This window comes from Hyla sarda, chromosome 6 (assembly GCF_029499605.1).
Source record: "Hyla sarda isolate aHylSar1 chromosome 6, aHylSar1.hap1, whole genome shotgun sequence".
NCBI lineage: Eukaryota > Metazoa > Chordata > Amphibia > Anura > Hylidae > Hyla > Hyla sarda.
In genome coordinates, this window is record NC_079194.1 from 226494365 (window position 1) to 226513510 (window position 19146).

Genomic DNA, 19146 nt, shown 5'->3' on the forward strand with positions numbered 1-19146 from the left:
AGTTAAACAACAGCTGAAGGTACACTTTTCCATAGAAAGAATGTGCCTCCAGCTGTTGCAAAACCATAAGTCCCAGCATGCCCATAAGGGAATGCTGGGAGTTGTGGTGGTCTGCCTCCTGCTGTTGCATAACTACAGCTCCCAGCATGCCCTTTTTGCATGCTGGGAGCTGTTGCTAAGCAACAGCAGGAGGCTGTCACTCACCTCCAACGATCCTCGCCGCACAGGTCAGTCCCTCGTCGTCTCCGCCGCCGCAGCTGCTCCTGGGGCCCCGATCCCAACAGGGGTGCCGGGGATCGGGGTCCCCAGCACCGGGGGTCGTCTTCCCGCACCCGCTCACGTCCTCCAGAAGAGGGGCGGAGCGGGTGCGGGAGTGACACCCGCAGCAGGCGCCCTGATTGGTCGGCCGGTAATCCGGCCGACGAATCAGGGCGATCGTGAGGTGGCACCAGTGCCACCTCACCCCTGCAGGCTCTGGCTGTTCGGGGCCGTCAGAGACGGCCCCGAACAGCCAGTAATTCCGGGTCACCGGAGACCCGATTGACCCGGAATCGCCGCAGATCGCTGGACTGAATTGTCTAGCGATCTGCGGCGATCGCCGACATGGGGGGGCATAATGACCCCCCTGGGCGATATGCCGGGATGCCTGCTGAACGATTTCAGCAGGCATCCGGCTCCGGTCCCCAACCGGCTAGCGGTGGGGGCCGGAATTCCCACGGGCGTATGGATACGCCCTCGGTCCTTAAGGACTCGGGATTCAGGGCGTATCCATACGCCCTATGTCCTGAAGAGGCTAATATGCCTGGGCCTATTTTTGCCCCAGTCCAGCCCTGGAAGTATGTGTATTACAGGTATTTCCCAACCTTTAACTCTACAGTTTCAAAACTACAGCTACCATCATGCTCTTCTGTCTGCATGATGGGAGTTGTGGTTTTGGGCAGGCATAGTGGCACAGTTCATATGGGGGTCAGGCATAGTGGCACAGTTAAGGGACACAGAGGTATAATTCAGGTTAGGGCACAGTGGCAGCATGTGGTAGTTTTATACTTAGGGGCACAGTGTGGGACAGCATTATAATCAGGGGCACAATGTGTGGCAGTATTATACTCAGAAACAGGGTGTGTGGCAGTATTTTATCAGGGGCATGGTGTTTGAAGCATTCTATTTAAGTACACAGAATTTGGCAGTATTATATTCAGGGGCACAGTGTGTGACAGCAATATTTTCTGGGGAATGGCGTGTGGCAGTATTATACTCAGGGGCACAGTGTGCAGCAGTCTTATACTTGGGCACAGTGTGTGGCAGTATTATACTCAGAAACAGGATGTGTGGCAGTATTCTATCAGGGGCATGGTGTTTGACAGCATTCTATTTAGATACACAGCATATGGCAGTATTATATTCATGGGCACAGTGTGTGGCAGTATTATACCAGGGGCACAGTGGCAGTATTATACCAAGTGCACAGTGTGTGGCAGTATTATACCAGGGGCACAGTGTGGGGCAGTATTATACCAGGGGTACAGTATGTGGCAGTATTATACCAAGTGCACAGTGTGTGGCAGTATTATACCAGGGGCACAGTGTGTGGCAGTATTATACCAGGGGCACAGTATGTGGCAGTATTATACCAGGGGCACAGTATGTGGCAGTATTATACCAGGGGCACAGTGTGTGGCAGTATTATACCAGGGGCACAGTGTGTGGCAGTATTATACCAGGGGCACAGTATGTGGCAGTATTATACCAGGGGCACAGTATGTGGCAGTATTATACCAGGGGCACTTTGTGTGGCAGTATTATACCAGGGGCACAGTGTGTGGTAGTATACCAGGGGCACAGTGTGTGGCAGTTGGAGAATGATTAGGACTTATTTACAATGCTTTATAACAGGCAGTGCCTATTTCTGGCATATCTGTGGCCGATAGGTGTGAGCTAGGTCTTAGCGTTTAGCTGGGACCTTTACCGGATGGCAGACCTGGATAAGCGGACCCCTACTAAAAGTAGTTGAGTACCCCTGCTATAGGGTCTTATGGTTCACATATCACACCTTTATACCTATGAAGTTGGTACATTGTGGCCTTCTATTGATCTATTGAAGGTATACATAAGGAGATCTTTCTGACTTGTCTAGTATCTCTGATGCCATACGGCTGTATACGTATAGAAGCTGAGCAAGGTAGTGGGAGGCCATAGAAAGGCAGTTCAGCTATGGCATAATAGAACTATAAATGTTAGTGTGGATAATGATGATGGGAGAAGGCAGAATATCTGGCATCCCTGCACCCCTTGCGTCTGTATCACAATCCTCTGAACTCTAGGGGCTTTTCCTCGGTGCACTGGGTTTGCAATTATAATCCAGTTTTGATGTTCCCAACCATCATTGCATGTCCTGCAGAGTGATGCAGGATTTGGAAGTACCAGTACAATTCTCTCTCATAACTTCTGCCACTGGCCATTAACTGGGCTCCCTGTGATAACAACCAGTGCTCTTTCTCCTGCACTTTCTTCTTTGTGCTTATTACAGCCTCCATAGAGAAGTTAAAAACAAGTTTGGCTGAAGGATGGAGATACATTTAGGGATGTAACAGGCTTGTTGCAGGGCAGAGTGTAGTGCAGCATAACAGGCAGCCATACAGCAGAGGTTATTGTAGAGGGACACTGTAAAGAAGAAACTGTAAACTGTGTAGTATAATTTTTTTTTTTTTTTTAAAACAATGGGGGCCTTTGGGCACTATATGAGTACATTAAAATACATAGCAGGACTCAATCTGAGGTATAAGTCAGAAGCTATCCCAAGGATAGGCGATAAGATTGGTGATGATCTTCCAGCTACGAACTTCACTGATCACAAGAAGGAGGGTCCGGTGTTTCCTGGTTGAACGGTACAGCAATTGGACATGCAAGTTGCCACTCCACCCAATCTACTGGAAGTGACAAAGTGGTCAGCTATTAGAACATGAATAGAATCAGCAACCGGATCCCAACCTGATGGTAAATCTCTTTAAGGGTGCGTTCCCACACGGCGTATTTTGCTGCGTATTTGGTGCTGCGTATTTTCCTACCCATTGACTTCAACAGGGAAAATAAAATACGCAGCAGCAAATACGCAGCAAATACGCCGTGTGGGAACATACCCTAAAGGAGAATACTCTCCATCAGTCTTTAGGTGATGGTGAGGACCCCCCATATGGCCACATTCTAATCACTATGTCTTGGGACAAATGTAAGCACAAAGGGGGAGATTTATCAAAACCTGTCTAGAGAAAAAGTTGCTGAGTTGCCCATAGCAACCAATCAGATCACTGCTTTCATTTTTCAGAGGCCTTATCAGAAATGAAAGAAGTGATCTGATTGGTTGTTATGGGCAACTCAGCAACTTTTTCTCTAGACAGGTTTTGATAAATCTTCCCAAATGCACCTACATCTTAAAAAAACGTGTCAGAACAGCACTCATTGTGTGAATATTTATTGCCGAGGATCGTCGTGCTGACAGTTGTAGCCTATTGTGCACCATGTTCTAAAAGTTGCTTTTTTGTGATATTAACACAAACATAGTGATTAAATTAAAGAATTAATTATGAGATCTGTACGATCTAACTTAATAATAAATGCATGTTGGAACTATATGCATTGTTGAAGTGTCAATCAAAGATACAGTAGAATTACCAGAATGACATTAAAGTCATAATACCATCTTTGTGGCATCGTATAGATAGTTGTACATTGTGTCTGACTGACAGGTGAACAATGCAGTGGTGAAAGGAAGCCATTCAGTGGCACGTATTAGAAGAAGCAATAATTAATTGTCTGAGTGCATGGCGCATTCTATTGGGGGTGTCGAAAACTTTATGAATGCCTATGGGGGGTATAACAATTATGTGTTCAGGAGTTCCTGAAAATCTAGTGCTTTAAAGGCGATGCAAAATTAATTTACAAGGCAGGTATATAAAGACAGACAATATAATTTAGTGAAAAGCATTATTAAAATTTGCCACTTATTAACATATCATGTATTACATAGCGTGTAATTATAGAGTGGAAAATACACATGGACACCATTGATGACAACAGATTAAAGAATAATAACTACATATGAAACCCAATAATATGATACCATGAAAAGAAAATTTCTGACTATATTTTAATCTTTTGTAGGTAAAGAAGCACATTATTTTTGAGGTGGTGGTCGGGGGGGGGGGGGGGGGTCAAAATGTGTTGTTGTCTATGAATTAAGAGTAAACTTTTCTGTTTCTCCCCCCCCCCCCCACCCCAATTTTACAAATTTTTTTTTTTTTTAAACATCCACTATATCACTATGTTAAAGGGTGACAGTGATAGTATTCCTAATATCCTTTCACACAGTGGAATGTCCGCACAGAAAATTTCTTTGCTGACATTCCACAGATGGCAAAATGCGCTGTCTTATAGAGACCGATGCATTTCCATGCGGCCTCCGCAGAAAGAATAGACATGTCTACTCCTACTGAGGACTCGGGATTTAGGATTTCTGCCATGTGCACAGTGCAGCAGAATCCCATTAAAATCAATGGGACTCCCCTCTCCTCCTGCCCCCACCTTTTACCTTATGTGTGTGCAGGTTCTCCAATCTCCGGACGACAATATTAAAGGTGCCTACTTCTTGTAATTGAGGTATCACATTTGTTTACACAAGTAAATTCCATAGTGTGAACATAGCCTACGGGTATAAAGTTTCTTAGCATTTAGTATCTAATATCTAGTGTGACCAAGGATTAACCCCTTAAACAAGTATGCCCTGGCTCCTTGGGACTTAAGGACCCGTGGGAATTTTGGTCCCCGGAGCAGGACGCCTGCTGAAATCATTCAGCAGGCATTCCAGTGACAATGCCTGCCCCTCCCCCCCCCAGCGATCTGCGGCGATTGCGGTCATAAGGGTCACATGTGACCCGACGACCCGGAATTACAAGGTGATCGGTGGTGTAGTGTACACCGCCAACAACCTCCTGCAGCTGGGGGGGAGGTGGCGATCCAGTCACCTCCCCTAGAGCGCTGCTATTGGTAGGACGATCGTCCAACCAATAGCAGCTGGCAGAGGAGGGGTTAATGTCCCCCTCTGTCAGCTCCACTCGCCCATCGAGTTCAGTCACCAGGCAGAGCTGAGAGAAGGAGCCAGGGACCCCCCTCTGTGAGGATCTGTGCCCCTCAGGGCTGAAGAAGAGGTGTTAGTGCAGGGTGAGCTTCAGTACAGGGAAGAAAAAAAAAAGTAAGGAAAAAAAAAGTAACCCCCCCCCCCCCCGAGTAGGTCTGTCGTAGATTTTGCAGTACGACCCGGGCTTTTGCCCCCCCCCCCCCTATTTTTTCATCACGGTGTGTGATTTCTAATCACACACCGTTACATAAAGTTCACACCAAGCACATACACTACACACTCCCCCCGCCACCGTAGAAAAAGAGGTGAAGGTCCGCCACTCATTTTTGTTGGAGAAGGCATATACTTTACTTGCCTCAGACTCCGAATCTGCCAGTGAGGACGAGGAAGATCCTACATTTCTGTGTTCGTCCTCCTCATCATCTAGCACTGATTATGAGCCCCTGCACGGCGGCCAGGTGAGGCACACACCCCCATGATAGTGACCCATTGGCCGACACTAGTACGAGCATCCATGCCGCTAGTAATAGGAGTCCGACGTCCCCCCCCCCCCCCCACCCAGACAAGTGTACTGGAGCCCCCTTCCGGTGATCCTGTCTGGAGACCCCCAGAGGGATATCAGCCATGGATTCCGGAATTTGTTGGCAACTCAGGAATCCGGATTGACAGCTGAATACACTGAAATACACTATTTTAGTTATTTTTTCAGTGACTACTTTATCATATGGTGGAGCAAACAAACTTGTATGCCCAACAGTTCATTGCCCACCCCCCTGATTCTTTTTGGCTAGGTTCAATGAATGGTACGCCATCAATGCAGCCAAAATGAGGACATTTTGGGGCCTCGAGCTGCATATTGGCCTTGTCAAAAAACTAACCGTCAGGCATTACTGGAGCAGGGACATCCTCTACCAGACCCCGCTTTACAGTATGGCCATGATACAGAAGCGGTTCGAGGCCATTCGGAAATGCCTGCATTACGCTGAGGTAGGTGATCCCACCTACAAAGTAAAGCCGGTCATAGATCACTTTGGAGCCAAATTTTTGAAGGCCTAAGTACTGCTCAGGGAGCTCTCGGTAGAGGAGTATCTTATCAGTTTTAAGGGGAGACTCATCTTCTGCCAGTATATTCCCTCAAAGCGGGCACAGTATGGCGCGAAACTCTAAAAACTTTGTGAGAGTACCTCCGGGGACACTTAAAAGTTTAGAGTATATGAGGGACGGGATTCCCGTATTGAACCCCCAAAATGTCCCCCCACTCTGGGTGTTAGCGGGAAACTCATTTGGGACCTTGTGCACCCATTGCTGGATAAGGGTTACCACGTGTACTTGGGCAATTTTTTTACCAGCATACCAGCATCCCCCTGAAAACCTGTTGCTGGTCACGTATAAGGATAAGAGGGATGTCCTTATGCTGTCCACAATTTATGGTAACGGCAGCTCACCTGTCCCTGTGCAAGGTACCACCACAATGGTCCTCAAGCCTGATTGTATTCTGGACTACAATCAGTATATGGGGGGAGTTGATCTCTCTGATCAAGTCCTCAAGCCATTCATCATCATGCGGAAAACACGGGTATGGTACAAAAATGTTGCGGTCTACTTGGTACAGGTTGCCATGTACAACTCTTTTGTACTATTTCAGTACGCTGGCAACACAGGGACATTCCTCCAGTTCCAAGAAGAAGTCCTAAAGGCCCTGATTCTTTGGCGACCGGGAAAGAGCAGGCCGGAGTTCCCAAGGAACAGAAATTATAGGTGCCAGTAGGGGGATACGGATGGACACCACCACTCAATGTGACATTTGCCCCGATCATCTGGGCCTCTGTATTAAATACTGCTTCAGGGAGTATCACACCACTTCCATGCAGTACTAAATTTTCCCTATTCATTTTAATTTCCCATAATTTGACCCCAATGTACCAAGTCCAGAGTACATTCCCAATTTTAACCCCATAAACCGCTGTTCTGGCTCCATAGGTAGCTCTGTAAATGCTCAAGGCCCCTGACTGTGCTCCTGCTCTTCCTAGACCTGGTGTGCACCCGCAGAGCAGTTTAAGTCAAAATATGAGGTATGTCCTTACTCCAAAGAAATGTACTTACAAATTTACTGTGACATTTTCTCCTATTACCACTTGTGAAAATAAAAAATTTGGGGTAACCCAATTAAATTTTTCCTTTTCACATCCCACTTTAATGAACATTTATCAAACACCTGTGGGGTGTTAAGGCTCACTCTACTGCTTGTTACGTTCCTTGAGGGGTGTCGTTTCCAAAATAGTATGCCATGTGTGTTTTTTATTAATTTTTTGCTGTTCTGGCACCATAGGGGCTTCCTAAATGCGACATACTCCCCAAAAACCATTTCAGCAAAATTTGCTTTCCAAAAGCCAAATGTGACTCCTTCTCTTCTGAGTATTCTAGTGCGCCTGCAGTGCACTTGACGTCCACACATGGGGTATTTCCATACTCAGAAGAGATGGGGTTACACATTTTGGGTGGCATTTTCTCCAATTACCCCTTGTTAAAATGTAACATTTGGGGGAAAATTTACATATCCAACTTAAATCACGTCAAACACCTGTGGGGTGTTAAGGCTCACTGTACCCTTTGTTATGTTCCTTGGGGGCTGTAGTTTCCAAAATAGTATGCCATGTGTTTTTTTTTGCTGTTCTGACACCATCAGGGCTTCCTAAATGTGACATGCTACCCAAAAACCATTTCAGAAAAACTCACTCTCCAAACTCACATTGTTGCTCCTTCCCTTCTGAGCCATTTAGTGCACCCACAGAGCACTTTACATCCACATATTAGGTGTTTCCTTATTCGAGAGAAATTGGGTTATACATTTTAGGGTGATTTCTCTCCTTTTACATCATTTTGAATACTTCGAGAGGTGCCATTTTTATAATGGGGTATTTCTAATACGAAGGCCCTTCAAATCCCCTTCAAAACTGAACTGGTCCCTGAAAAATTCAGATTTAGAAAATTTTGTGCAAATTTGGAAAATTGCTGCTGAACTTTTAAGCCCTCTGATGTCTTCCAAAAGTAAAAACATGTCAATATATAATTTATTTGGGATGTCCATTTTCAAAGTTAAATTTTCAGAGTTTCAAAGTTAAATTTTTTTTCACATTTTCAAATTTTTGCAAGTATCGACCAAAATTTACCACTAACATAAAGTAGAATATGTCACGAAAAAACTATCTTGGAATCAGAATGAAAAGTAAAAGCATCCCAGAGTTATTAATGCATAAAGTGACAGTGGTCAGATGTTCAAAAAATGCTGGGTCCGGTCTGGGTCCTTAAGAGGTTAATATTGATATCAATTATCCATGAGTGTTCTAGTTTAATACTTAAAGGGGTATTCCCACTGCATAAAGTGTTTGCATACCGCTAGAACAGGCTGCCACTGATGCCGAGAATAAATGGAGATGCAGCTCCCATTTGGTATGGTGGCTTTTCCTGTTTAGCCACACCTGGCCATATGTTATTCCGGAGAACTGTAGAGATGTGAATAGGGTCAGGTATCTACAGCTGGTTTCCAAAGTACTGTGCAGGGAAATAAGTGAAGGGATTGCTGCCTATCCTTCATTCTCAGGATCAGAGGCTATGGAAGCAGAAGTATGCAACATTTTTTATGAAAGATTTTTTTTGTACCACAATAAATACAAAGCAAGAATTTAAAAAAATGCTTTTTGAAGGCGTCCAAAGCCTTTAAAGGGGTACTCCACTGGAAAATATTTTTCTTTAAATCAACTGGGGACAGAAAGTTAAACAGATTTGTAAATTTATTTAAAGAGAAATGTTTTCCAGTGGAGTACCCCTTTAAATTTTGCCAGCGCTGGAAACACTGGCAAAGCTAAGGGAATAAGTAGTGATAGAGAGATATCTATGGTGTTTATACGTACAATTCCAATGAAATATGGGCAATGTATTGCATTGTAACTACACTGCATTATGTACTGATTATTATGTACTGATCCAGAGCTGTGTTCACACTTCTGTCTGACATTGAAAACAGGAAAAATGGCTTAATGTCAGACACACCCCTAGAAGCTTAGTTATGTTACTATAAATCAGTTATAATATAGACAATAGCAAATAAGCAGAAAATGCATTGTACAGACACGGAAAGCAAAGAAGATGAGATATTTCAGCTCAGAAGCTACCAGAATTGTGAATGCAGCTCCTCGATAACTATGAGTGACTTCCGAAGAACTGCGGATTCCACAGAATATGGCACACCCAGCCAAAAAGAACACATCTAGCATGGTATATAGCGAAATGGAAACAATATACATCACATCATTGAAAAACAAGATAAAGAACCAGTATCTAGCATATCTTTACCAAAGCACCAAGCAAACAGGTCCATCTGAATGAAGGTCAGACACAAGCAGGAGATGATCACAACAAAGACTACAGAACCGCAGCGGGAGAGGAACTTTGCAGTATAAACAGCTCTGCTCGGGATTATATGTTGGAAAGCTACTGGACTGAGATGATAACAGACTTGTGAAAGCAATACTATAATTCTTGCCATGTATAGATTTTATACCTTAGAATATATAGATATGTTGCAGCTGGACACAGTGTTAGCTGTTATTGTTCTCATTTAGCACGTCACGTTGCCTTCTTACCTCGATATTAAGTAAAGTGACACCTAAATTACAGATAGAGACTGTACACAGCTGACTCCACCAGTAATACCAAAGTTGCAATTAGACAGCAGGAGATACTTTTAAGGGCTGCACTTACTTTGTACTTAAGAAGTGAGAGGAACCATGAGAGGATATGGATATTTGTCACCAGCATCTTAAGAACCAATGAGCAATGCTATTTATACTGTAATCTTAGCTTTATTGCCTCAAATTACCTTTTTAAGGAAATGGTCTACCACATTGCCAAGTCCCATTCTTCTCAGTTTAGTTTTTTTTTTTTTTTGTATGCCCGTATATTATTACAGGTGGGATTCTGCAGCCCTTTTGTTGAAATATACGATTGATTATTTATATTTTATGAAAATAATGTGGATCACTTAGAATTCAACAATAGAAATTAAACAAGGTCTTAAAGGTGTTTTCAGCTTTTAAAAATGTATCCCCTTATCTCATCCTCTGGGAGCCGCCTGCAATCCCCAGAACAGTACTAAGGCGGAAAAGCACAATCATTGTGTGAAATGGCGGCACTTGTAACCGCTGCGCTCGGCACCGTAAGTGTCCCTCTCATCCCATGCCTCACGGGAAGATGTAATTTTAATGTCTGCACCATTGCAGGATAAAATAAACTTATGACCCGATCATTGAGTTGCCGCATCCTTTCTTGTACGTGTATGAGGAACTGTATTATTTTGGCATTGAGCACTACCGATCTATTGTTGCTGAATTTGTGGTTGGATTTAATGAAAGCTGCTGCGCTAATGTGAATAGTTGTGTCGACTCTTCCTCTGTGTGTGGAACACCGATGCAGCCCTTGCCTGGCTGAGCAGGCAGTCACTTCTGAGATGAGTAAGTCTTGGTAGGTGGGGCAGGAGCGTTCACTGGGGAGAGTTGGGCCCTTTTCTAAAGATCAGATACTTAGCACCTATTTGTGCATAGATATATGTTTTCAAAAGTTGAATAAAACTGTGTTGCTCATAGCAACCAGTGCTTCTATAATTATTTATAAGGTAGTCACTAACTTGACCAGTGTACTACACCCCTAAAACCTTGAAATCTTTCTTCACCAAGAAGTCAGAATCATCGTGGACAATGGCTTCACTTTTGACCACAGGGTTATAATTCATCACCAAGGTAAACATTTTTTGGCCATATTTCTCTAGCAACAATGACACTAGCTAACTAGTTTGGGTTGTTTGGCTCGATAGGATGGTTCGATGAGCTACAGAGAGTGCCCACTTGTCTTATATCTCAACACAAGTCAATACTAATGGATATGGTGCAGTGAGTTGTCAAATGGCTGCTAATCCTTAAGAGGTTTCTACACTATCACATGCAAGAGAGGTGATAAAAGACACTATGGAAGCTCTGAGTCAATCTGACTGACACAGTATTAAATTTAATGCACATACAGCCTTTGCATTGTTCAACATATTACGAGAATACAAAGTGTAATCCTCAATCAACTCAAATTATTTCATAACAAACATAAAGGTCAGAGTCAATACTTCTATACTAATGTTGACAGAACAAGATGATTACAATATTTCTTAAGTACACAAAAGTACTTAAAAGTAATTTCAAAAGAATTTGTGATTGACAAAGACAAGTTGTCTCATGTCATTTTTCCTCTGTCAGTAATATTTCAAAGGCCTAGTAACGAATGAATAGACTAGACGGCACCTTGCATGAAACAATGACTAGTAAATGTTCAGAAGATAATAAGTCTGATAACATGATAAGACTGACTGTGGTACGTGTGTACTAAGCGGCGCATGCAGGATTACCCAGCTACATTGAATTAGATGACCCTAGTTCACATCCATCCTTTATTTGGCTGGTTAAATTATTGGTAGTACCTTTTTTAAAACAGTATCTACGTGTGAGCCCCTCTTTTGTCACCTCAATCAGACTCTTCTGTGTAAAAAGCTTAGAAAGTCAATTAGAAACCACAGGTGCTGATCACTTAAATGGTTATTACTAGAATTCTGGATTATTAAAGGGGGTTGACAAGAAAAAAAATAATAATAATAAAAAAAAAAATATCCCATATCCTGGGGCCCATCTATTAGAGAGAGCCAATTTTATATATTTTTTTTTAAAGCCGAGGAACGTGCTCTCGATTCACCGAAAGTGCAAGAAAAAGTGCAAACGTGTTACACTAAAAAAAACGTGCACAAAGGATGCGGTCTATCGCAAGCCCTTCTCCAATAGGAGAGAGGCCCCCCAACAAACCTTACCCTTCGCCTCCGGGCCAAAAGGTACCTGCGAGGTTCCAGGTTCGATGTCCCTTTTCGCCGAAGCTACTAGGGGACCACAAATGCTCCCGGCATTCCCCTTGGCGTCAGCCAAGGTATCTGCCCGCAGAGCCGATAACGGTAGGTACCCTGCCAAAGCAGGAGTACCCGGGGTGTTTGCAGGGAGGTGCGGAAGGGACCCGGAGGGAACAGGTCACATCGGGGCAGCCGTCGAGCTGATTCCTCAGAACCAGCCCCGGAAAGCCCTGGTACACCTGCATCCTCCATGCAGCACCCATCCCCACCAGCCCCATACCGGCGTCACAGTCCACCGGCATGAAAAACTGATAAGAACAGATACTACACTTGATCTTAGCCAAAAGGCCGAGAAGCGATTATAGAGAGCCAATTCCAGAGCCAATGCCACAGACTCCCCATCATTTATTCATTTTTATGGCAGTGCTGAAGATGCTGTACTCGGGTATCTTTAACGATCCCATCGATATTATTGGAGCGTGCGTCGTACTCAGCATACGCTCTCTCTAAGAGGCAGGGCCCCGTTCAGGAAATCACAGGGGGTCCCAGCCACAGGAAAGGGGATAAGTTGTTTTTCACTGGACAACCCCTTCATGAAAGTAATATAGTCTATGTTAAGAAGGTACTGCAATACAGATTAAACAAATGCACCAGAACTTGTACTCAATTTCTGCTATAAAAACTAGCTAGGATACTAGCTATCATGCATGTTAGACCTTTTGCACTTCATTAGACAACTTGGAAAAGTGTATAGAAATAGGGCAAAGGCTTAGAGAAAGGGCACTGCTTAAATTTGTCATAATGTCAACATATCTGGCACTTACCAATAGTAATAATTTACAATTTTTTATACTATTACTACAACAAAGACATAGATGTTGGCATTGACACCTCTGCTATAACACCTCACTCCACAGCCACTTACTGCAGCAACTAAACTAGCATCGGAGCCCAATCCCTATCCCTGTGGTGCTCCGTCCCGGGGATTAAGCAAAGTTCATAAACCAAAGAAATAAGGGGACACACTCACATTTAGGTGGTCAGGTTCTTGGCTTCTTTGTTGTTAAAGTTGCATCTACATCAACAGCTAGCGGGGCAATGGACTAGGTGTGTGCAACGATGATAGCTACTTCACACTGCTCCCAGCGCCTCTTCAGATCACTGAGAAGCAGGATTGGGAGCGGCGCAAAATAGCTATCATTATTGCACTCACCTAGCCTGGCGCCCTGCTGGATGCTAATGTACATGCACCTATAACAATAAAGAAGCCAAGAATGTGACCACCTAAATGTGAGTGGCAAATTTATCCCATATTGTAGGTCACTGTAATATATTTGTTGCATCTTCTGCCTGCCTGGTCTAGTATTATGCAATGTTTAAAGCAGGTAAAAAAAAATGCAGCCCCCAAGAACAGGGACTGGGGTCAAAATTTATCAACAAACTCTTCAACCCAATCTCAACAGTTGCAAAATTCACAAACCGTTTGGATTCACAAACCGTACATTTTGTTGCAGAATTTTTGCAACTTGAAATCAATTCCATACACCTAAATTTAGTTGATTCTGCAGGGGCCAGAAAAAAAAACTAGGAAAAAAAAAAAACCCTTACACTTACTTAGCCCTGATTTCTAGCTGGTTGCTGACAGCTTCCATTTGACTCCTTCCGATCCCCTGATCTTCTGTCTTCTTCCAAGACTGTGGGCTGAAAAAGGACTTTGCTGCGGAAAGCTATTGGCTGAGGTCGGCAAAAGACAGAAGATTGGGGGACCAAACAGCCGATCGCAAGCTGCATGGAACAGGGGCTAGGTAAGTATAGTTTTTTTTCTATGTTTTCCCATTCCCAGCAGAATATTTTTTTGCCAAATGCTGGATAACTCCTTTAATGTCTTTTATGAAACAGTAAACCTTTACAGGTTTATGCATATGTACATGACCACACATACTTTAAACTGACCTTTATATGGTATACTGTCTGTGTACAAATAACCATACTATTTCAGCATCAGTATGGGACATAGCAATGACACACCATTGTTAACATAAAGCCATACAGTATTTAAAACATACCCATAGATATAGTAACCAAATAAAATCTCCATACAAAAATTATCTGAAAATAAATTAATAAATAAAGGATGCCGCAAAAGGCTTTTGGTTAACAGACAAAAGGAAAAAGTAAGGGACAGTCACCACTGCCAGAAATTAGGATGATTTCCAATGGTGCCTTAGTCCTCCAATGATCAGTGCTTTTTAGTCCTCTTTCCACATGCAGGGAATACCCACTAGGTCGATTATGGCCTTAGTGGTGTATAAGTATTATTTAGCAGTGATCTGGCCACCAATTTACCACAGTGGCAGAGAATTGGGCACGTGAGTAACCTTATTTTTTTACATAAAGACAGCCTGGGCCCTTTAAAATATATATTTACAAAAAACCCTTTTAAAAGCTACTTTCATATTTCCGTGTGGTCCATGGCAGGCAACAAAACAATCAGTCTACATAGATAATATTACTCAATAACGGGTATCCCTAGGGTTCCAGATCATACTAGAGAGACTTTCTTTTGCTTTATCCAGCTTTTCACTAGAGCCTTATGCTTGTCTGTCCCTGTACAGCAGTAGACAGTGACTTACATTAATGATTTCACTTCTGTTTTCCCAATCTGCCATGTCTCATGTCCTAGATTCTATTGTATAGGAAGGCTCGTCTCTCCAGGTCTGCCTATAGGCTCAATTCCTTTATATCGAGATGAAAGCCTGAGATAATTTTCACTTATGCAATAAAACTGTCCCTGGGCATCTTTCTGTTCTGGTATTCTGTTTTTCTGTTGCTGCCATATGAAACTCTGAAATATTCTTCTCCAAATATCAAATTTTCTGTGCTTAGCTACAATATGCAAAGTATGAAATAAGGCCAACACTGCATTTGGTACTGTTGTAGATGCTTGAGAGACTACTTCTAACTCTTCAGTTGTGCCAACAGAATGCTGCAAGACATTCTCAGAACTGTTGACAGAGAAGGTAAAATAGGTTTTGGGAGTAGGGTTTATCCTTATGGAGACTGCCAGCTAGTACAGGTAGTTTTATAAGGCAGAGGCAATGTCCTCTGGGAAAAAAAATGCAAATCAGCTTCCTCTCTTAAACGAAGAAAGCTGGCTCTCTAGCGCCAATCTATAGGAGGTAGCTGCCCTATCAAGTCAATGTTTGAGCCTTAAAAGAAACTTGAATCATGACTAGGCATTCTCCTTTAAAAGAAAAAGTACCCATCTGTCATCGCTGTTTCAAGGTTCTTGTCCCTCACGATTACAGAGTAATGTACTGGTTGGCTGAGTGAGATGTGTTTGATATAGGTCTTGAAGAGTAGTATTTCTTCTTGTGGAAACTACCAAATTGGTGCAACTCAAAGGCTCCAATACGAAAAAATAACAGGGCCTCTCACATACCTGTGTCTGTTATAATACCGACCTAATCAGTATTTGGGTGGCATTGATATCTTTTTATCCCCTTGGGTACTCCTAATCCCATGACAGGGGCACCAAACTTGCTTGCTCCTTCAGTTTGCCTTGTAGGAAAGAAGAGCAAGAGACCCTTCCTTTTTTTCCTAGAACTAAGGCTGCTTTCACACTATAAAATTCATCTGTTTTAAAGATCCGTCTGATGTTCCGTCATGAAAACCCGGCAAATCGGCCGTTAAACAATCCCATTATAGTCTATGGGATTTTTACATTATCCGTTTTAATCCATTATAAATAACTGAGATCCATTAAAAATTAATATAAGATAACCTATGCTATGGCCACCAATCTCTCAGTACGCCAGGCTGCCTTAACGGTACCAACCATATATAAAATGAATATACAAATACACCTAAATTCAGTAGCGTCTGTAAAATACTACCTAAAGGGGAAGCTGACATTTTTCTGTGCAAAAATTATCAATGTGCAGCAATTAAATTTAGTTCCGATCACAAGAGTTTTACATTAGGGGATATTTCCCTTTACACCGTCATCTAATCTTCATTTTGATGAAAAATGTACTAAACATTGAATTTATTAAACGTGATGTCCAAGGGACTTTACACTGACCATTAAGTCAGAATTGTTGCTGGGCTCTTTCCCTGGGGCAAAGTTTTACTTTGTTACTCTATCCCTGTATCTTAATGCTCTGGGCTACTACCTCCAATTAACAACTACCTCCAATTAAGAACTTCTTCTACTATCCAAGTCCAAATAACACGAGTAGATAGTAGTGGACTGATATTTTCAACTTACTGATCCACCCAATCAGCCTAAAGATGAATTGTAAAATGATAACCTGTCAGATTGTCTACTCATGACTAGGTACTAGATATCCCTTATATTGAAGACCAATGAACCTTTAAAAGATGGAAAGAAACCAAAGCTGCCAATACACAAAGAATAGTGAAAACAATCAGATAACATGAACATTTGAAAAGAAAAGAAGTAAGCCATAGACAAATGAAAAATCACTGTGTAAGCTGAATTCCCACTGTGTGTAAAACAATTGAGCATAGGAAATCGCTAAAATATGGAAAATATCTGTGGAACTGGAACAGTGGGAAAGGAGCTTGAAGATTTGATGTACTTGCATTTTTCATGGTGCCTCATGGCAGGTTAATTTATAAATTAATAACAAACAGTCTTAGGTGAATATGGATGCAATATAAAAAAAATAGTAAGAAAACTTGGGATGATTGGATAAAAAAAAAATCGTATTTTAGTATTTTGTCATGAGAATATAATGATAAGTTTGAAAATTGACATTATATTAAAACCCTGTGAGCAGCACAACTCATGGGGATTTTGTTTCCATCCTCTGAGCTAATAGGAAAGGTGAAATGTTTAATGGAACCTGAGACTATATAAAAATCCACCCCAGTGGGTTTTAATTGAATTTCTAAAACTACCATTTCCTAATGGACTAGAGATATAATCAGGGGTGTGGAAATTAAAATAAAAAAAATACTTGTCCAAGGGACTAAAACGGAACACAATCTACTTGTCTCTCCTGAGGATCCAATTGTACTGGTAGACAACATCATTTAAACCAAACTATTCTGTAAATAAGGTCTTTATTAGTTTCTTTCATTTTTTTCCTCCTCGTCCTATAATAGCCATAACTCTTATTTTTCCACCTACAGACTCATATGAGTCTTGTTTTTCGCAGCACCAATTGTACTCTAATGACACCTTTCATTACTTATGCTCTGCTTTGTGAGGTGAAATTGAAAAAAAAAAAAGCAAATTGGGGGGTTTCTTTTTTTTCGCCATTCACCTTGTGGTCAAACTTACATGTTATTATGATACTTTGGGTCAGCCTGATTACACAAATACCACATTTGTTTAGTTTCCATCATGTTTTACTAATAAATTTTTTTTTCTTTTTAATAAAAAAAAAATTCCTGTCCCATACTGGGCTGTATGAGGGCTCATTTTGTGGGCCGTAATCTGCTGTTTGTATCGGTACCATTTTGGTATTGATCAGACTTTTTGAACACATTTTACTTCATTTTTGTCTGGGATATGATGTTATAAACATAAAAAATGCAATTATGTGATTATGTATTTCTTTTTAGGTTAACGCCATTGACCGTACAGGATATATAATGTTATTTTTTAATAGTTCAGACAATTACGTACACGCCAATCACAAATAATGGACGTCGCATGATGCTTTTGGCATCAGTTGGTGCATCAGTTTCGCCGGAGCCGGATACAGTCAAAGCCGTAAATGTTGGCACCCCTGAAATTTTTCTAGAAAATAAGGTATTTCTCACAGAAAAGGATTGCAGTAACACATGTTTTGCTATACACATGTTTATTCCCTTTGTGTGTAGTGAAACTAAACCAAAAAAGGGAGGAAAAAAAGCAAATTGGACATAATGTCACACCAAACTCCAAAAATGGGCTGGACAAAATTATTGGCAGCCTCAACTTAATATTTGGTTGCACATCCTTTGGAAAAAATTACTGAAATCAATAGCTTCCTATAACCATCTTCCTTTGCAAACTGCTCCAGGTCTCTCTGATTGGAAGGGCGCCTTTTCCCAACAGCAATTTTAAGATCTCTCCACCGGTGTTCAATGGGAATTAGATCTGGACTTATTGCTGGCCACTTCAGAACTCTCCAGCGCTTTGTTGCCATCCATTTCTGGGTGCTTTTTGACGTATGTTTGGGGTCATTGTCCTGCTGGAAGACCCAAGATCTCGGATGCAAACCCAGCTTTGTGACACTGGGCTGTACAGTGCGACCCAAAATCCGTTGGTAATCCTCAGATTTCATGATGCCTAGCACACATTCAAGGGATCCTGTGCCAGAGGCAGCAAAACAACCCCAAAACATCATTGAACCTCCACCATATTTCACTGTAGGTACTGTGTTTTTTTTAATTTCTTGTAGGTCTCATTCTGTTTTTGGTAAACAGTAGAATGATGTGCTTTACCAAAAAGCTCTATCTTGGTCTCATCTGTCCACAAGACATTTCCCAGAAGGATTTTGGCTTAGGGCAGTCTTTTTTTGGTCAAAGTGGGCATGTTGTACTGCTGACAGGGACATAAGGGAAGAGTAAGTTTTAAACCTGTCCTTTAGACCCTTTCACCTATCTTATCAGTTTGCCGGGAAAATAAAATCCCCATATGCTGTGCTGCTGAAGGGACTATGGAAAACACATTTACATTAAAACTAATATATTTAATAATAAAAAAAATAATATTTGACAACTAAGAACAAAAATGTTATACAAATAAAAAAAAACTGAAAACAAATAGCAAACATGTACTTTATTAGGACACAATGCTTCACTAAAAGCATCTTAAGTACCTTGTTGATTCTCTTTTTGAATCCCATGACCCAGACAAAAGTGAGATTTCCCCCCCTAATATTATACTAAAATAAAGATATACTTTCACATCAATTAAATATAAAAGCAAGTATAAACCTGGCTCAGAAATCATCTGAACCAACCAGTTCTGGAAGATGTTGTGTTGCCCTAGGTTAAAAAAAGGAAGCCTGTAGCTTTCCAGATGTTGTACTAACGGTACTAATGTTTCAGCATATTCGGT

At 41.9% G+C, this 19146-nt stretch overlaps 1 protein-coding gene and 1 non-coding gene across 3 annotated transcripts in view; both read right to left on the bottom strand.

Annotated features, from left to right (window-relative positions):
• ELP4 (elongator acetyltransferase complex subunit 4) overlaps positions 1-19146 on the bottom strand; it is a 389970-nt gene that overhangs the window by 104028 nt on the left and 266796 nt on the right. The gene's annotated exons all lie outside the window — the stretch shown is intronic.
• LOC130277894 (U2 spliceosomal RNA) lies at positions 12238-12425 on the bottom strand. The gene has a single exon (XR_008845626.1). It is a non-coding gene; the product is annotated as a U2 spliceosomal RNA (small nuclear RNA).